At 40.5% G+C, this 18,806-nt stretch overlaps 3 long non-coding RNA genes across 9 annotated transcripts in view; 2 read left to right on the top strand and 1 right to left on the bottom strand.

Moving 5' to 3' along the window:
* LOC127386327 (uncharacterized) overlaps positions 1-3,184 on the top strand; it is a 32,576-nt gene extending 29,392 nt beyond the window's left edge. For all 7 annotated transcript variants that reach the window (XR_007889854.1, XR_007889859.1, XR_007889853.1 and 4 more), the window contains 3 exons: positions 575-780; positions 871-1,036; positions 3,099-3,184. This is a non-coding gene — a long non-coding RNA (uncharacterized LOC127386327). The remainder of the gene's footprint in view (positions 1-574; positions 781-870; positions 1,037-3,098) is intronic.
* A 1,997-nt stretch (positions 3,185-5,181) lies between these two features.
* Positions 5,182-7,135, top strand: LOC127386329 (uncharacterized). Its single transcript, XR_007889861.1, has 3 exons — positions 5,182-5,268; positions 5,925-6,064; positions 7,049-7,135. It is a non-coding gene; the product is annotated as an uncharacterized LOC127386329 (long non-coding RNA).
* Positions 7,136-7,224: 89 nt separating this feature from the next.
* LOC127386328 (uncharacterized) lies at positions 7,225-17,264 on the bottom strand. Its single transcript, XR_007889860.1, has 5 exons — positions 14,934-17,264; positions 13,683-13,806; positions 12,877-13,002; positions 11,448-11,536; positions 7,225-11,170 (listed from the first exon to the last, which is right to left on the bottom strand). It is a non-coding gene; the product is annotated as an uncharacterized LOC127386328 (long non-coding RNA).
* Between the last annotated feature and the right edge of the window lie 1,542 nt (positions 17,265-18,806).

Genomic DNA, 18,806 nt, shown 5'->3' with positions numbered 1-18,806 from the left:
CTCAAGAAACAGGAAAATAAAATTGTTTGAAACATTTCTTATAGTAAGCAAATATGTAAAAAAATATTTATTAACCATTCTTTATAAATATACCTTTACCATGACACTAATAACAAATAACCAAACCTGTGTGTTTTCTTCTAGTTCTTAGGGAAAGCGTTGACCAAACAGCAGGAGAGGTGTTAGTGTCTAGCCAGGGTCCCAGGGAAAAGCTGGCACCAATTGTCATGTTGAATCTCTTGTTGACTTTATGGTATAAAAGATCCTGTGCAAAAGTAGAAACTGTTTTTTCCTGCCTTCTCTGAGTCCTGGCATGGAAGGACTGTTTTGGGTGGTTTCATGCTACTCTGTACCAAGGAATTCTTTACTTCTGACAGGTGCCAATTATGCTATGGACATCTGCCCTGAGGCATTGAATCAAGATGACAACTCATTTTATGTCAATCAAACAAGAACCATTTTCAATAATTTCCCATCCAGCTGGGACTGAATTTGCACAACTGATCTGTGTATTAGAGACATTACCAATCCACAGAGACATTCAGAACCATGATTATGTTCTGTTTTCCCACAGAAACTCTTGCATCTGCACAAGAAAGCAACAACTTCTTCCACTATGCAAGAGGATGCTGACAACTCAATTTTGGTCAGTTACTGCCAAACTCAACTTGCAACAGTCAACTCATGTCAGAATAGAAAGGGATTTTTTATGTCAAGGCTTGCCACATGCAAATCCTTTCTTTTGATCCTCTAATCAGTGTGAAATCTGTAAAGTAATTTGTAAGTACTCACTACTGTTCAGCCACAGCATTGGGCTGTTTTTTTGATAAACACTCAGTAAATGAATGTTTCTTTAATTGTTTTTTCTAGGTAGGAAACAAGAACTGGGTTTATCGACAGCTGTATTAGAAACAAGAGAAAATGAGATGCAGAAAGGTGTTCCAGACCACAGTCTTTCATTCCTGTGATAGTTCATTTTCAAAGTGGTACTGGCATAAGCCAAAATATCTGCCTGCATTGCTTGAAAAGCAATAAGGTAAGTGAGAACTTGCATATAAAACCTTCTTCGTAGTTCTGTATTTTTTTTTAAACACATGGTGGATCAAAAAAAATCTAGCAGCTCTTCCATTCCCCTTTTGACCTGTTAAATCACCACATTGCTTATGTGAACTTTCTTCAAATACTTTAATAGAACAGTATATTTGGAGGCAATGAATTGGTAAAATGTTCTTCTGGAAAAGACCAAAATGTGCCCCTTGCAAGTGTTTGAAGTACATTTGCTAGCTAACTGGAGCTAGAGGTGACAACTAACCTACAGACTTTGGGAATATGGTTAGCAAGCCAGAACAGTAGGCAGGCTCACCTTCTTCTTGTATTCTGTTGAGTGCTGTGCCCTGCTGTTTGCATAAGGGGACCAGCTTTTCTTCTTCTGTTCTCTCCCCACTACTGTGCAGCAGGGCAGCACAAAGCAAGATTTAGTGCTTGGATATAGTGTTTGCTTGCTAGCAATTGTTATAGCCAAGGCTGCCCTGAGACTTCTGTCTTAACCTGTGGTTCTTCTGTGTTCATTGTGGTTTTGTTGTGTTTTTTTTTTTTTTAATCCTTTCATCTGAAATTTTCATGTTTCTTATCTGCTGATTTTTTTTTCTTTTTTTTTGCAAGCTCAATAAAATGCATTCATTTGTATTTGAATTATGCAAGGAAGGGGCTGTGGGGAGAAAGGTCTTTCTTTTCTTTGCACACTTGGAATTCACAAAAAGAGCTGCATATTACAAGCTGAAACTTTCCAGGTGGCTAGTTTTGACTGAAGGATAGTCTTCATGCTAATTACAAAGAGAGAATGACTGAAAGAAAAATTAAAGAGAAAAATTAAAAATTACATATATTGTGATTAACTCATTTGTTTTGTAGGTGTGTCATACAAAAGTTCCATTGTGAACCACTTAGAGCACGTTTAAAGCAACAATTTCATTTAAGTTACCCTGAACTACTATAATTATGTAATATCAGTGTTTTGTACTGCAATTTCACTAAGAATATTCCTACAAAAGCTGCCTAAGCTTTTACTTATGCAAATGTGGAAGCTCACAGTGAAATCAGTGCAGAATCTCATGAATCATTAACTTTGGCCAGACAGCTACCCTAGAGTGGGGGTGGCGGCAGGCGGTGGCGGCAGTTACTGTCCCTGTGTCCTGGGTGTCACTGAATGCCAGGCTGTTATGGAAAAGAAATCAAGGGTTTTGGCAGAGTGTTCCAACTTACTACACTGGCTGATAGGGACATGAAACTACAAAAGCTTTGGTATTCTCTTTTCCTTGCTGTATTTCTGTATACTAGTGGACATAACAGGTTGTATGTCATCGGATCAGCCCTGTGTGACTCTCCACCACCCTGAAGGACTGCTTCAGCACAGGGTGCCTTTGCAGGGGTGCTTTAGGTTGGATATTAGGAAGTACTTACAGAGGGGGTGATAAAACATTGGAATGGACCTCCCAGGGAAGTGGTGGAGGCACCGTCCCTGGATGTGTTCAAGGAAAGACTGGGTGTGGCACTTAGTGCCATGGTCTAGCTGATGTGGTGATGTTAGGTCATAGGCTGGACTTGATGATCTTAAAGGTCTTTTCCAGCCTTGGTGATTCTGATTCTGTGCAGCAGAAGGTAGGAGTACTAGAACAGTCTCCCATCACCACACAGAAAAAGATGCTGTCATGTAACCTTCTGTGTTCTCATAAAACACCTGGGAATAAAATAAAAGAGTGTAAATAAAGCAACTGTAATTTTAAATATCTGAAAGCATAACTGGCAAGGGTTCCCACAGTAGTTGCTAACCTTGCTCCATAGAGCATACTCCACATAGAGTAAAGATGAGTTCAGAAATTCCCTAGCTCAAAGTTTCCAGTAATCTCTTGCAGGCAAAATAAGTACTGTTGAATTCAGCACAGGAATGCTAATCTTTTCCCCTGACTTCTGAGTGAAATGAGAAGAAGTAGCATGTTTTTCCCACTGATACTGTTTATTCTTACCAAAAACATAAGTGAATGCTGAAACGTAACAGCTTTTGTAACCAGGAATTTAAAACTTAACCTTTGTTATTGCAGGTTCCCATTCCAGGAACAGAAGGTCTTGATCCAGTCACGGTGCAGCTGGATGATGCAACGATTGCTAAATAGAAAAGTGATGGCAGTTCCTAGCAATACCATGGCAAAAAGCCCCCAGTCTTACATCCATAGTCATCACTGGCATATGCTGATCAACCCTCAGCTCCAGGGAGAGCTCCATCGAATTGGAGAAAAGTTAAACCTGGTTCAGATTGAAAGTTACCTATTTGAATCAAAAGGGGAAAGAGCCAGCTGGCAGGTACAGGTGAGTGTAAAAACCTCTGCTGACAGAAACCTCTGAGGATACAAGGCAACTATTTTTTTCTGTACTGCTCATGTTGCACAAAGTGTTTTCTTAATGCCCCAGGAACCATAACAACTCTGCTAGTGCACTGTCTGGAATGGGATACAGAGCACTGGCATTGTATCTCTAGGCTTTTGTCAGCCCTGTGCTGGCATGACTTTCATAGTTGTGTTTTATACAGCAGGTGTTTCTTGCTAGAGGCCCTGTATTTGTAGACAACTTGGAAGAAATGATAGATCTTCTATTTCACCCAGTGCTTGCAAGTTATTTGTGTTCAAAGTTTTTAATGCTCTGTTATTTTTTGCATCAGCTGTCTCTCTGATTCTGTTCTGCAAGTATTCCAAGTATCTTTCCATGAAAGCTGTCTTCCTACCCACGTATGGCAATTATCTTCACTCCTGACAACTGCTGTACCCTGGACACTTTGACTCTAGATGGATTTTTACTTGGCAATTTGACACCTTCTTGCTGTATTTACACCCTTGCATGCACCATATATAGTTAAATGATTGCATTTTGAGTGCTCCTTTCTGTCTAGCTGAATAGTCCTCCCCAGCACACCACCATCCTGATGTGTAATCACCCAGGAGACATAATCATTCACTTAGAATAAAAATAATTCTCCTACCGTTTGCTCTTTGCCTCCATTCTGCCCTTTTTCTCTGATTTATTACACTATATTCCTTATGGAAATATTTTTACATCCGTCCCCTCCATTCAGTTCTTGCACCCACCCTTCGAGAGAGTGTTTTGAACAGAAAAGGCCAGGATGAGTGGGTATCTCATATACTCACTCACCTTTTTATTCCGGTGTCATTTCCCCCACCTCCTCATTATATTCCCAAGCCCTTTCCCTCCTTCTAGTTTAGCTGTACCTACTGCCCCTCCTACAGCTACCAGGCATCCCCCCTTCCCTCCTCTGCCCCTCTAGTAAATGACAGAAAATATTTCCTCACAGCCTCTGCAACTCAGGGTTGTCTCTGAGTATACAGAGATCCTGAGCCCCAGCCTGTTACTTTCCTTCCTTGTCTAAGCTCTCTAAATCACTTGACTTCAAGCAGGTTGCCACAGGACAGCACTTAGCTCCAGTGCAGGCTGGAAAGAAAGTGCTATTAATGTGCTCAATTCCTTCAGCTCCAGTCTTTGCTGCTTAGTTATACTGCAAGAAAGTATTTTGTGAGCCAGAAAACTGAAATTATTAGACTTTAAGCATACTCAAAACTACTGTGAAAGTCCTTAATTAAAAAGTTCAAACTGAGAAGCAAAACAAAACACTGTATAATTCAGCTGTCACAGTGCCTCACTCAGTACCTTCCACCTCTTCTTTATCACTGCCTTCATTTTCTCATGTCACTTTGCATGATGCCAGTTTTCCTTGTTCTGGTGAGTGTTGTGTGTGTCCCCAGCTGCCACTCCCACACTGCACTGACAAGCAGAATGCTTCATGCTGAGTATGACCTAGTGATATGCACCAGCCCAAGGTGGAAAATAAACTTTTATTTCTTGCTCCACCAGGAACATTTGATTCCAGGATTTCCATACTGTGTCGAGATGCAGGAAGTGGCTGCTCCTCAGTAAATGCTGGTTGAAGCTCTGAGCCTGAATGGATGCTGAGGTTTCGCTCATCCTGTGGCAATATGCTGTGTCCTGGGACAAGGACTTCTGCACATTTTCTCCCAGCGTGCAGGAGGACAGAAATGGGACCGTGCTGACACTGACTGCCAGGCTGCTGTTCTCGCACTCAGGGATGCTGGTTTCACCAGATTTTTCACCGATTCTCCACAGCAAGCTTCCAGATTTGCTCTCTAAATGGGACTTAGACCTAAAGAAGTTGCATCAGGTTCATTGTTACTCAGGATGCGTGAGGTTAGTTTGGAAACACTTGGAAAGCCTAGACTGCTGACATTTCATGTGTGTCTGCAGCAGCCTCACATCTGTCACAGGGTCCCCAGGGGAGCACTTGCTCATGCTGGAGACCTCACAGCTCAGCACACCTTTTATTGGCTTCAGCAGGCTGAGCCTTATACACAAATACACACCTCACTGTGCTCAGAGGAACACACAATCTAAGCTTGTTTCTGCTACTGTAAGTCTAGAAACACTTTGCTGCATCCCAGGAGATGGCTCTGGAGTCACAACACAGCTAGGAACAGAATCATTTTGGTGTTCCCAGATACCATTCGTTAGCCCACAATTAACACTTGTATGCAAACCTGCTTTCCATTTTCAATCTATTAAATCTACTTACGGACAGTAGATGCACACAGCTGAGCTGTGGATACAGAGGGAGTAATATACCCATGACAGAAACCCGAAAAGTTTCAGGCTTCAGAGAACACAACACAGGACTGGATTCAGCTTTTCAATTCATAAATTACCTTCCTCGTTACAACCAATCACAGCAAAACCCCACACCTGAAGCCACCAAATTCTAAGGTATTTGAAGCAATGCAAAACAAATTCACTAAGGTTCAAAATCCTATGTGTACTTGTGTCTTTGTGTTGACTTTTTGTATCTTTAGCAGCACCCAGCTTCCCTGCCTGCCAAAGTGAGTGTTAATTACTGCAAATCAAACAGCAACTTCTTCAGAGCACAGTGAAGTCTTTAAATACCTCCACACGCAGGTGGCACAGCACGTCGTGTTCAGGTGATACATTGCAGGTATGACTGGAATTTGGGAACATTTTGAGATGTGATAGTTTGGGTGTCATCCTGGTATTTCTGCTCAACAGCTAGCTCTACCAACTGGGGATTAGAGCCCCATATTTTTCTTCAGGGTAGGAGATTGGCTTGTATGTGGCTCCTCCCAGAAGTAATTGTAGGAAATTGTCGGTCATAGATCCAGATGTTCAGTGTGCATTTATTGGGGTTGACTAGGAAATAGTTTGCTGGTTTTTCTTTTTTAAACCTTCCTGTGATGTACAGAGTACAGGTCACCAATTCATTTCTTTATCCTTTTTCTAGTAATTGAAGAATTAATTACTAAATTCTAAGCTTACAATGAGTTTTAGGAAAATGGAAAAAATCGAAGAAGATATATGTATTTCCTTTATTAATATGGCTTGATTTATGGATTTGCAAACTTACCACATCAGCCTGAACTCATAAAGCAGAAAAATTACTTCAAAATTAAGTTGACAGTGCTGTAGGACAAATTATGGATACTTTTTTTGGGTGCTGACAGTAATTTATTTTGGGATATTCTTCTGGCTGAGAAGCTGTAAACAACAAGTCTCACAGCAGCAGAAATTAAAACAAACAACTAAAATAATTACATCAACTACAAAATAATCCTTTTGATGCTGAATTTGGCCCCTTTGAGACTAAAATATGTTTATTTTTTTTGAATTTTATTTCATAATCTGTATTTTTCAAATCACTCATCCATGGTGAATGTATCCATGTGTATGTGTCTACTCCAAGAATCACTGCGTCTCCATTATGAGAAAAGTAAAACAAAACTTTTTAAATCACCATAAAACTCTTGAATTTATTTAAAGTACAAGCTGCAAGAGGGGAATTTTAGTATTCTATTTCACGTGCCACATAAATGTAGGTTTCTCTAGTACATCTTTCCACCACTCCTTATAGTGCTTGTTAAACTTGTTAAAAATTGTATTACTATGTATTACTATGTATTACCAGGACTATGTGGAGCTGTTTGCATCTGTTGGACCATTTACTCAAGAGACCAGCAAAACCACAAACACCAGCAGTGGAAGGATTAGTGAGTAGGACACCTCACTCAGACACATTTCCAGCTTGGAGTGGCCACAGTTGACTGCAGTAACAGCTGGCCACTGGATGTGTGCTTCCCCAGGAGAAAGTCAGGGAAACTGAGATGTTAACAAAAGCAGACTCCATAACTGCGTGTGATATTCCTTCCTGCGGTGGTGATGCACATGATTATGTATCCTGCACAAGCAGTTACCGAACATGCAAACAGGAAGTGGATGTTAAACATCATTGCATTATTAAATGAGAAATCATATCTAATTTAATTAAGAGATAAATATACCCTTAATAGTAAGCAAATGTTGTCAGGTGATATTAGTTGTACTTGCATATCTTTTCTATCACCAGAGCACTTTAAAAACCTTCTCATTTACGCAAAGTATGTCCCTCTGGAATAGGAAAACAAGGCTTTGTTCAGATGGTCAATGAGGCAGAGTTCAAAGGACATGATCAAATACTATCAGCAAGTCATTAAACTCAAAATGTGTGTTATTAATAACATCATTAATGAAATCTCTTGCAAGGGTTGTGTTTTTAGCGATAGTTTGAAGGAATTTAATGGAAAATTATGACCCATCTGGCTGTTTTTTCTATCTTCAGGCTTGCCCTGCAGTCTGCAAAAAGGATGTGGAAATGCTCTTGAAGGTTCATGTAGTTGTCATGCATGAGCTGTTCTAATGACTGAAAGTAATATATTTCCAAAGAAACAAGTCAGTGATGATCCAGGCATTAACAGTAGGTGTTTGCCTTGTGTTATCATCACACAGTCTTTAAAAATCATCAGACTTACACAAAACTCGGTGCTTGTATTACCACTGGAAAATGTCTTTACTTACTGTAAAGATTGTAAAGAAACTATTTCAGAGAGAAAACTGTAGAATATTTAGAAAAAAGGAAGAAAACACTTTTGGGGAAAATAAAAGCTTTCAAGGATTTTTTTTGGAAAAGGCACAGTTCCTTGTGACAGTGTGGAGCTTAAAAAGAACTTATACCAATTTCACAATAGCCACATTTGAATGGCAAGCTATGGGGACTCACACCATTCCAGACAAGGAGATTCACCTTGCTTTAGAAATCTATACATTTTAGACATATTTTCCATATCTCTATACTTTGTACTGTCATTTACATGAGTTAAGTAAAGACTGGTAGCAGTGCTACTGCTCAATTTGAACTGAACAACCACAGAAGATAAAGAGACACAGAAAATCACCCCTTGATTTCTGAAGAGTTAAATTGCTTCGGCAAAAAAAGTGTCAAGTTCCACTGCGGTAAGCTCTGGTGTCTAGTGCATTTCTGCACCTGGTTGTTCTTTCTTAACCCTTCTGCTTCTTTGGGAAAGAGACATTTGCAGCCTAGCTGTTAATCAAAGAAGGGGACAATCCTGAAATGCTTAGTCACGCTTTTATTGTGATTTTTTTTTTTTTTTTTTTTACTGAAGTAGTAATAGAACCCTTTAGTTAACAAAAGTCAAAAAAGAAAGGGGTGGAGAAAGTGGAGAAAGATTATATAACATGTAGATTTATATTGCTTTTACATCTAAATTGTTTCCACTATAATGTCATTCTCCTGGGGTGGAGGTTTCTATATGTGTCGTGATGCTACAGATGTTCTCACACACTACGTGCAGCTGCACTAGATGTCATGGGCAAGTGTAATAGCAAGATGCTTGCTAAGGGCTCCTTCTAGTCTTTGTCCACAAGAAACACTGAGGCAGGACCTACTGTCCAATGGCTTGCTTGGTTTTCTTTATACAAACTTCTGAAACACTTCAAAAATCTTTTGGGAACAGCATCTTTTGTACTAAATTCTGTTACACCTGTAAATACAGCTCCATTTCCTTTGCTGGAATGATTTGTCATCTGTGTCAACCAGTATGGTTAACACTGCCAGTGGTTATAAAACATAGAAGCAAAGATAGATCAACAAGGTATAAATTAAGTTTTGCTATGGAAAAATCATGTGTTTTTTTTTAAATAAATGCACCATTTGTTTACTATTGTATTGGAGGTATTTTAAAACATCCTGACTTCAGCACATGGTGGAAGCTCTGCGCATATGTGAGATATGAAGTCATTATCAAATTGATAGAAAAGTTACCAAGAAGCTGATCAGATAATTTTAGCAATGTATAGCAAGAGTTTCTGAGATTAAAGATGTGCATCTGCAAACACAAACTGCCAAAGAAAATGGCATACTCTAAGGAGTCTTTTCAGAAGAATGCCAGCAAATAACATTGAAATATGTAATGGATACGTGAAGATATTAGTTTCCAGTCTTTAGATGATTGCTTAGCTTAAAAGTTAACCAGATATGACTGTGACATTTCTCCTCCTGTTGCTAATCAATCTCTAATCATATATAGAGGATCTAGTTGTGTTTGTGTACCAACTCAATTCCAGAAATTATTGTGAATTACCTCACGTGTAAGACCTGCCTGATAGAGTGAGCATGTGTGTCTGTGTGTGTGCTGTTACCTTAGCTCGACCCTTCTAGGCTACACTATGGTCTCCTCCAGCTATGTGAATTTTTAACTTAGCTCTAAAACCTACAGCTCTAATTTTAATAATCACAGTATTCCTGCTGATTATGCAAATTATACTGGCGATGAAAACCAAACACTTTTCTTAGCTGGTCTCCTGATGGCCATGAAGAAATACAGGTCAGTCACACCTATATAGATTATCCTGATGCAAAAGAAGACAGGAAAGTGTGAATGCTTCCAAGATCTGCTGCTCAGTCATGGTTCTGCAGTCAGAGTCTGCAAATCCTTGCTGAACTCTGCAAGTCACAGACTATCCAAATGGACTTAACAGCCCAGTAAATGTGATTTCTGGCATTGTTAGTAAAATGCAACAAGGTTTTTATTGACATGACAGTGCAGTCAGCAATTCCCTGGGTTTGTCTGGGGGTAAGTACATTTTAATTTGTTTTAGCTGTGATAGCAATGTGTACCTCCAGCTGTGAGGTACTCTTGACAAGATTTGGTTTAGTCTATCATAATACCAAATGGTTATTCGCTGTGGACTGACCTGCCTATGGCTCTAGAGTTGAGTCACAGGGAAGAGTGCAGACACAGATGATATAAAAGCAGTCATTTAATCACAGTAGGCTGATAGTGTTAAGAAAACATACAAAATGAAATCCAAGCAGACACCAGACTGAGGAGGAAGACATACCCTCCCATGAACACTCCTCCCGGTGATGAGTCATCGTAATACTCCCCCATTCCTTTGGAGAAATACCAAAGTGTCAGTCCTCAGACTCAAAGGAGCACTGGAGGAGTTAGAGAAGAGGGAAAATTTTGTGTAGCAATTTTAACTCTATTTTTAATGAGGTCTTCCTGTATTCATTAAGCAAATGTGACTATTCGACGATTTAAAAACATTAATTGGACTAACAATACATTATTAGATCCATCTAGAGTCTGCCTTTTGCCAATGCCCTTTTACCAATAAGAAGACTTTGTAATACTACATCTTAACTTTGTCAATACCTTTAAGGACCTGGAAGCTGAAATAAACACCATAAAGATCATTGAAGCTCACAAGCAGTTTTGACCAGTTGCAGTCAATGCTGCCGTGCTTTATTTTCTCATGGACAAGCTGAATAAAATCAATCCAGTGAATTAGCTCTCACTCAAGGTTACCACTCAGGAAGAATGTGTTTGTGTGCCACTGTTTTAATCTACTGCTAGCACTGGTTCACACTTTCTTTCCCTCCTGTCACAGGCTTTTACTGCTGTACTTCACAGGGCAGTGCAGTGAGCAAAACCCTCTGACAACATGAGGCAGAGTGTAACGAACCTGACCACTTGTGTAACACTCTCAACTATCATTTACATCAGTCAGTTTGGAAGGCAAAAGCTTACCTTCCCAGCCCAGTTAGCTCTCCCAGTACAGCACGAGCCCCGCACAAGCTCCCATTTATCACTCTGTGTGCACTTGCCTGTGCGGGTGGTCCTGCAGCTGACAGAACACTCCTTTGCCCAATGGTTTTCAGGTCTCGCTTGTGTTCCTTCCTGCTGGTTCACTGTAGGAGGGAACATGGAGAGTTTTGTGTACTTCTGCTCAGGTCTCCTTCTGTAGCCTGAGGTGTTCATGCTGCTAACAAGCTCTGCTGAGCCCCTGGAAACTTCCTCCTCAGATAGTGAATGTCAGTCTGAAATGTTTCCTACAAACTGAGCTTGCTCTTGGTCAGTCCAGACTGCTTTCTTGTTAAGGAGAGAAAAGCATGATTTCATAGACACTGATGTGGCTGGGAGACACCTCTACAGCTGATTTTCTCACTTTTCACAATCCATCCTTACCTCAAACACCAGGAACCACATCTGGTTTCAAAGTAGCTCTTCATGTCCCGAGTGCTGCTGCCACATGTACATATTCCTCCTAGAACAAGCTGAATGGAAAGAATATTGTAGAATGATCTCTGATTTAGCTTCAAGTGCCATCTTTTCCTTCACTACATTTTGTCTGTGAGAAGTATGCTGAGTCTTGTGCAGCTGTGGTCTTGCTCTTATTTGGCACAGATCTCTTCTAAGTTTTGCACCCATACCAAGAGTTTCCTTCTTCTCTTTGAAATGAGTGATAAATGGGTACAGAGCAGAGGAACCCAGAGCCTGCACGGATGTGAATCAGGAATAGGATGAGAATGCTAACCTAATAAAAGAGGCTTCTTAGGCTTCCAGTGCATGTGCTGAGCCAGAAAGTTAAAACCCAAATGGAGAAGGAAAAGGAGGACAAATAAATTAAAAATCAGCTTCTAACCCAACTTCTTTTTAGAGCAGAGAGTATCTACTGTACTGAACCATAAATCAGCCTACCAATGAATTCCTGCCCTGTCTCCTTGAGGTCATCTGGAAGTCACCTACAAGCACCTCACACAAGGATGTGCACAATGGCTGACCCCAGATTAGTGCCAAAGACCTCCTGCTCCAGTTGAGGTTGGGGTGCTCAGCATGCTCACCACCATGCACGGCAGGACCCTGCCTTTATTTGATACATTTTTGATTGAGCTCTATAAGCAAAAAACAGTCCAGACTTGGAACAAACCCACTATATTTATCATCTAAAAATTAACTGGGGTTAAACCAACTGCCATTGTCAGACATGCCAGCCTTCAGAACAGGTCTAGCATTAAATCAGGAAAGTCTATAGGGAGTTCCCTTGGATGATTTGATCAAATTATGCTCTTAGAAGTTCATTTCAAAAATGTCATCCTGGTGTAGGAGGAAAAGAAAGAAAATAAGGCAATGAAATTAATAGAAATTTGGAGAAATGAAATGTTGTCTCACGTATTTTGACAATGTAGACATCAGTAGGTTTGCCAGACAGATCAGCTTCAGATTTTAGATACAGCTTCAGCAGTATCTGATTTGCGCAAAATAGGCTTGTCTAAAGCACCAGCTGCTTGCTAGCCATTTTCTTGGCTTTTCCCTCTTTAACCATTTTTACTAGTTTATCTACATCATAACAGCCCTGGCCATGCTTCTCCCATGCTTAAGGTCCTTTCTCAGTCCTTGGGAAGAAAGCTGGCATCTGACAACACTGTCACTTTCTGGCCATAGAAGTGCTTTAAGTAACAAGGCAGGCAGCAGCAGCAAAAGGGGAAAAATCGGAGTATGAAGAAATGAGAGACCGCTCAAACAATCAGGCATAAACAGCAAGATGAAAGAGCATTGAAATGCTTGAAAGGCTGGGACAGAGAAATCCCACTGCACTTAACAGTTTAATCATTACCTTGTTATTCAAACAGCCCCACTGTAGGTGCCTTTCCTTCACCGGCATCTGCTGCTGCACCGTGACTTTCAACAAGACATCAGACATAACTGGGCATAACTGGAGGATCCACGGGGTCTTCAGCACCTGCAGAGAGTTATAAAGAAGAGATGTTCTCATTGGGTTTTTGGATCCTAAACTGAGTTTTCTGGACTGGAAGGTGTTTAGTGGTTTTCGTGGTGTTAAGACTTTTTACTTGTAATTGTGACAAATAGACTGTGAAGCTTACAAAATGTTTTTACAGATTCTTTCAAAATGGACTCATACTTTAATACTAGCTGTCTAGCCTCACACAACACACTATGACTTGATTTTGCATTATGATGATGATGATGTACTACAGAACCAAGTAACACAGAGACCGGTGTTCTGAATTCAGGTTGGAGAATCAAAACATCCATCCTCTTATTTTCCTAAATCTCTTTCTGATCCAAGCACCCAAATATCTTTAGTCTGGTCATGTTCCACACCTTGACCATATGGTCCTCTACCAGAGAACAGAATAATTAGAGGCAATTAAGGCACCTGCCCATATCCATTTCATCTGTAGATCTTTGGAGGTGCAAACAAAACACTGGATGGGGAAGACTTGCTAATGCTGACAGTGCTTTAGATCACTTGATAATCTTCTTCCTGTGCTAGTTATTACTGAATGGAAATCAAATGCATGCATGTTGGGGCCAGGAACAGATGGCACTTCTGTTCTATGAAGAAGAAACAGGGGCAAAGGGGCAGCAAAGTTGAACCTCCCCCCTTCCCTCTCTTACCAGGATTCATTGTGTTGCCCTCCTGTTACAGTTGGCTGTGACTCTTTCTTGTTATAAAGAGATGTCAGAAGTTAGAGAGAGACAGACGATAACCTTAAATCCTTTACTGCATTTTACCAGGATTCTGGAAAAAAAAAAAAAAGGGAAAAAAATTGGAAAAAAAAAGCAAACCAGCTGAAGGAGTTGGAAAATGTCAGTGAGGCATTACACAAAGAACTTGATACATTTGTTGACCTTACTTCTTCCTCCACCCTTCTCCTCTAAGACGGATTTAGTAGTAGTGGGTGCTTAGTGCTAAGAGTGCTTTCTTAAAAATAATTTAGATGCTATTGTCTGTCTGCCACTTGGAAAACATAGCTGTTTCAATAAGCTCCTGCTGAAACTGAAAAAAGAGGGTTTATTGAAATGCCTCAAAAAATGCACCAAAATTTCATTCTTTTCCTTGTCGGCTGAAACACGTCTTGTTCTTGCCTTTTCAGTCTTTTGTTTCATTTATTTAATTGCACTTTTGTACTCAAGGTCTTTTAATTCTTACCCCCTATTTTACGAATGGCATGTGTGGATATTAAGACCTGAAGCCAGAGATGAGAGAAGCGTTTTGAACTGACTAATTTGCAGGCAAGAAATAAAGCTCTTGTAAGGCGGTCCCAAGGGTACCTTCACCAGGAACACTATTTGAAACAACATGTAATCTGGTACATTTCAAAGGCAAAACATTTCCTATTCTAAAGTATCTTCGTAAGTCAGGGCTGGTTTACCTGTTTCCAGAAAATAATAAACTCCACCGGGGACAAGGAAACTCCTTCCTTCCCCTCTCAAAATTCCTGTTCTTTTTCTAAGGGGCAATTGCAGCCAACAGTTTATTTCTGTCCTATATTTTGCTGCTCTGATAGCTTAAAACTCAGGACTCGCTTCTTAACCACAGCTGAACCACACTTCCAGATTAAATACCAAGTAACAGAACACAGCACAGCCCTGTACAACGTGGTAAATGGTGTGCAGCTCCCTTTTTGCTTTTTTTACAACAGTAAACAGTCTTACAGACTTTAACCATTTCACTATATACATCTTTCATATGACTATTTTTTAATAGAAACTGCTCTTCTAGAGAAATAAGAGTTAACTGACTTTGAAATACAATACTCTTTCTCAGCACAATTCAGTGTTTCTAGCTTAACTGACAGATTAAAAGGCTTACACACAAAAGCCCACATTTAATTTGTGGAGGCAGACATTTCAGAAAAGCCTTACCTTTAGAACCTTGTCCAAATTTTGGTGAAGGTTTAGCTGGTCTTGCAAGCTGACACACTTCATCATCATCTGTGAACAGATTCATGTACCATGAGGAATGCTTCTAGGTGTGTATAATTCAAGCTTATGACATACAGAGCCTGTATTACATGGTTTTAAAAGCTTTAAAATGTTTTAAATTATGAATTTGGCCACAAATAAAATCCAAGCCTTTGCAAAAATAAACACTGATAAGTATTACAAATATTTTATATTAATTTCACAGCCGTTCTGTCCTAAAGCTTTAGTTACAAAAAAAGAATCATGATTCCTGAACTCTGAATTTACACTGATCACTGTTTCAACAGTTACTTGATCTTCTCACTGATTTTCTCTGATGGAGAGAAAACAGGGTACAGTGTGTCTATAATAATGAGCCTACACATTATTTTTTAAAAATCTAAAACTTTAGTTACATTAATTTTCAAAATCCCTGTGCTTGTGCTCAAATGTAGTGGCTCTACATAACATTTTTTCAAGTGTGGACAACAACAAATAAATGTTGTTACCTGAACAGAGACACTGAAGGCAGCAGACAGACCAAGATGACTTGTGCTGTCAGTTTACATTCCTAACCTCAGCCCTCTGAAGGGCAGATTTTGCACTGTAACCCTAATGTGGCTGCACTTGGATCTCTACCAAATAGAGATCATGCTTAAATATTGTACCCCATAGATGGGTCCTGCACCTTAACTATTGTTTTCCCCAAATCTCTCTCAACTGTATGGGAACTTTGCCCAGTTGTGACTTGAAACAAAACATGTCCAGTATTTCACTTTCAAAGAAGGTAGTGCTGTTCTCCAGTAGTGTTCATGTCCTGGACTGGTGTTCTTCTCGATTCTGAACCATCAGATTAGTCTAGACTAGAACCTTTTACTCACATCTATAAGAAAACACAGCATTTATCATGAAATAAAAGAGACTTCTACCAAGTTAGTTAGCAACACCACTGGTCTTAGATACTCTGACTACTACACCCAAAGAAATAAGAGAGGCCTTCCCATCACCCCAGGTGCTGTCACGTGTTAAGGCACAGACAACACCACATCTGAACACACGCTATCTGATGAGAGCTGCAGGGCTTGACTCGGGCAGCTGCCTGGCTGAACACTGCCTGCTTTCTGAAACAGGAGGTAGCTTGTCTGCACTCCTGCCTTTCACTAGCACAGGCCACCAACCTGCCCTAAGTGCACGTGAGCAAGAGATCAGACCCCACTGCCTGGACATGCTGAAAACTCAGTATCCCTCCTCTGACCAAAGCACCCACCTCCTCGTGCCCCCCTCAGGACTTCTGCTCAGCCTCTTGTACTGACAGCATGTAACGTTAACTTTAGTGATACCTTAATTTCATTTCTTATTTTTTCTTTAGATACATTGCTAATACATCCACTTTGGTGTGCACTGAAATATTTATATATTGGCAATAGGTAGGGATTCCAATAGCAGGAATTCTGGGTTGGTTTTCAGACACAGCAGTATTTTGCTAATACAGAATACCTCAGCAGAAAGCAGTAGAATATCCTAGCTCAGCTGATTTATTGAAACTATATTTTTGAGGTCTGGTAGGTGTTTTTTACTTTAGTGACTCATGCAAATGATGCCATTTAAACACTGTGTGTAGAAAACATGTTTGTTTAAACACATCATCATTTGACTTGAAGTAGTACAGTATATTGCTCTGTTTAGGGAACAAGTCTGAATTTACCATTGACTCAGGAGAACTTCACAACGTATTGATGGGTCAAGGACAGGAAGCTGTAGCAGAAATAGCTATGGAAAAAGCATCAAAAGAAGGCCACTGGGTTATACTTCAAGTAAGTCAAAGCTCTTCATTACATCAGTGCTGCATTGCAGTGTTAAAAATTGAAGCTTTTCAAATAACATGTGCCCAGATGCAAGAGTACTAAGTAGTGATTTAAAACTTCCTTTGTCTTTGCCAGAAGGGAAGCACATAACTTCATCTGTATATGCAAGTATCACTGACTATCACATCAAATAGGAATTACAACTATCTTGTGTGTAGGGAGTCAACTAACGCATTTTCCCAAGCACATGATATCTGATTTACTAATTTATTACCCATTAAAAAAAAAATCCTTTAGTAAATAAATGTGTAGCAAAAAGAATTGTTCTGCTGTATAATCAGATGAATAGATACAAACAGGGAAGATTGCTGTCATTATGCAGTATATTGTGCTGAACAGATGCATGCGATTTTTTTTCAAATATTGTGCAATATCAAACTGCTTCCTTATGTCTGGGTTTAACTTGTATCAATAAAATGTTTCATATTTCAAATCAATAGCACCCTGGGAGGCCTATTTTTTTTCCTCCCTTCTCCCCCCCCCCCATCTCTGAGTATTTATTTTGTAGCAAGGTGGCTTGACACATTACAGAAATAACTGAAGAAAGCCAGGGAAGGAAGTCAGCAGAGCACTCGTTTTCGAGTGAGCCCCTTCTCCTGAAGAACATCTCATTCCAGGGGTTATTTGGGAAACCTCCTAATAAAATAACTGACATGCCACTACCTGAAATACTGCCTGATCACCATGCTGCATTGGATAAATTTGACTAGGCGAGTTAAACACAACAGAAATAAAACTTTAAAAATGTGACTACTAAACTTCTCATGTTAAAGCCACTCGGAATGGTGAGGTCACTAAAAGCCTTTACAGGACATGCAATGATAGAGCAGAATGCACTTCATTTCTTGAGACAACCACACATCTATCACAAAAAAAAAAAAAAAAAAAAATCAATCAAGAAATACTTCTTTCCATTTTAAAGCTCCACGTATAGTTTCTTGTTTAAAACATGTCTGTGTACATGGGAAACAAAGAATTTTGTCACTACAGATTATCACTGTAGTGCAGAATAATAATTTATTTTGGTTTAGTCTATCTTAATTTGATTAATTTTTTTTAAAATGCAAGGCCGTGGGTTTTTGTGTCTCTGGAGTATCTTTTACATATTCTGAGTATGTTGTGCACTGGAAATAGGTCTTCAGCTGAGGTAAATCTGTGAGGTTTGCTGTGGCAGTTTCTATGGCTAAGGATTTGGTCCAAAATGTTTGGAGAGTACTTAAGAGGGCAGAGTGCTTTGGCTACTAGGTTATCATATTTCCCTCTGTCCTTTTAAATCTATGTTTTGGAAGACTTCTAATAAAAATAAATTCTGTTCCTGACTCTCAAAAGATACACACAAATAGAGGTGTACACAGGTAGTAACTGGAAGCTATGATCAAAGATACGGTCAAAGACACCAGGTATTTCTTTGGAATACACACACGTACTAAAGAAAGAGCAACGACCTGACTGCTACGAAATTCACCAACTACGAAAAAAAATAATTGTTTTTCGACTGTCATTTAAACAGTATGTCCCAAAAAACCTTTGTAAAAATTACAAAGGCTTTTCTTCGTTTCCTCTTGTTCAGAATAATCCCTTCCAGCCATAAGAAGGGGGACACTGCCAGCCAACTGCACGGAGGAAGGAACGTCACCCCAAGTGCCGACAGCCGCACGAAGAGACCCACCGGGGCCGCACACGCTCGTCACGAACTTCTGCCGGCGGCTCGTCCGGCCGGGCCCGCTCCCCGCGGCGGCCCTCCTGCCCGCGGAGCCGGGGACGGCCCGAGCGGCCCCTGCGCCCCGCGGCCGGGCCGGGCTGTGCCGGGCCGGGCTGTGCCGGGCTGTGCCGGGCTGTGCCGGGCCGGGCCGCACGGCGGGGACGGCGAAGCCGGAGGCGGCCGGAGCGGCGGCGGCGGCGCGTTCCCGGAGCCAGAGCGGCCCCTGCCGGCTGCTGCCCCCGCCGGCTGCTGCCCCCGCCGCCGCCC

This window comes from Apus apus, chromosome 6 (genome assembly GCF_020740795.1).
Source record: "Apus apus isolate bApuApu2 chromosome 6, bApuApu2.pri.cur, whole genome shotgun sequence".
Lineage (NCBI taxonomy): Eukaryota > Metazoa > Chordata > Aves > Apodiformes > Apodidae > Apus > Apus apus.
The sequence above is the reverse complement of the archived record's forward strand: the minus strand, read 5'-3'. Positions and strand labels throughout refer to the sequence as shown.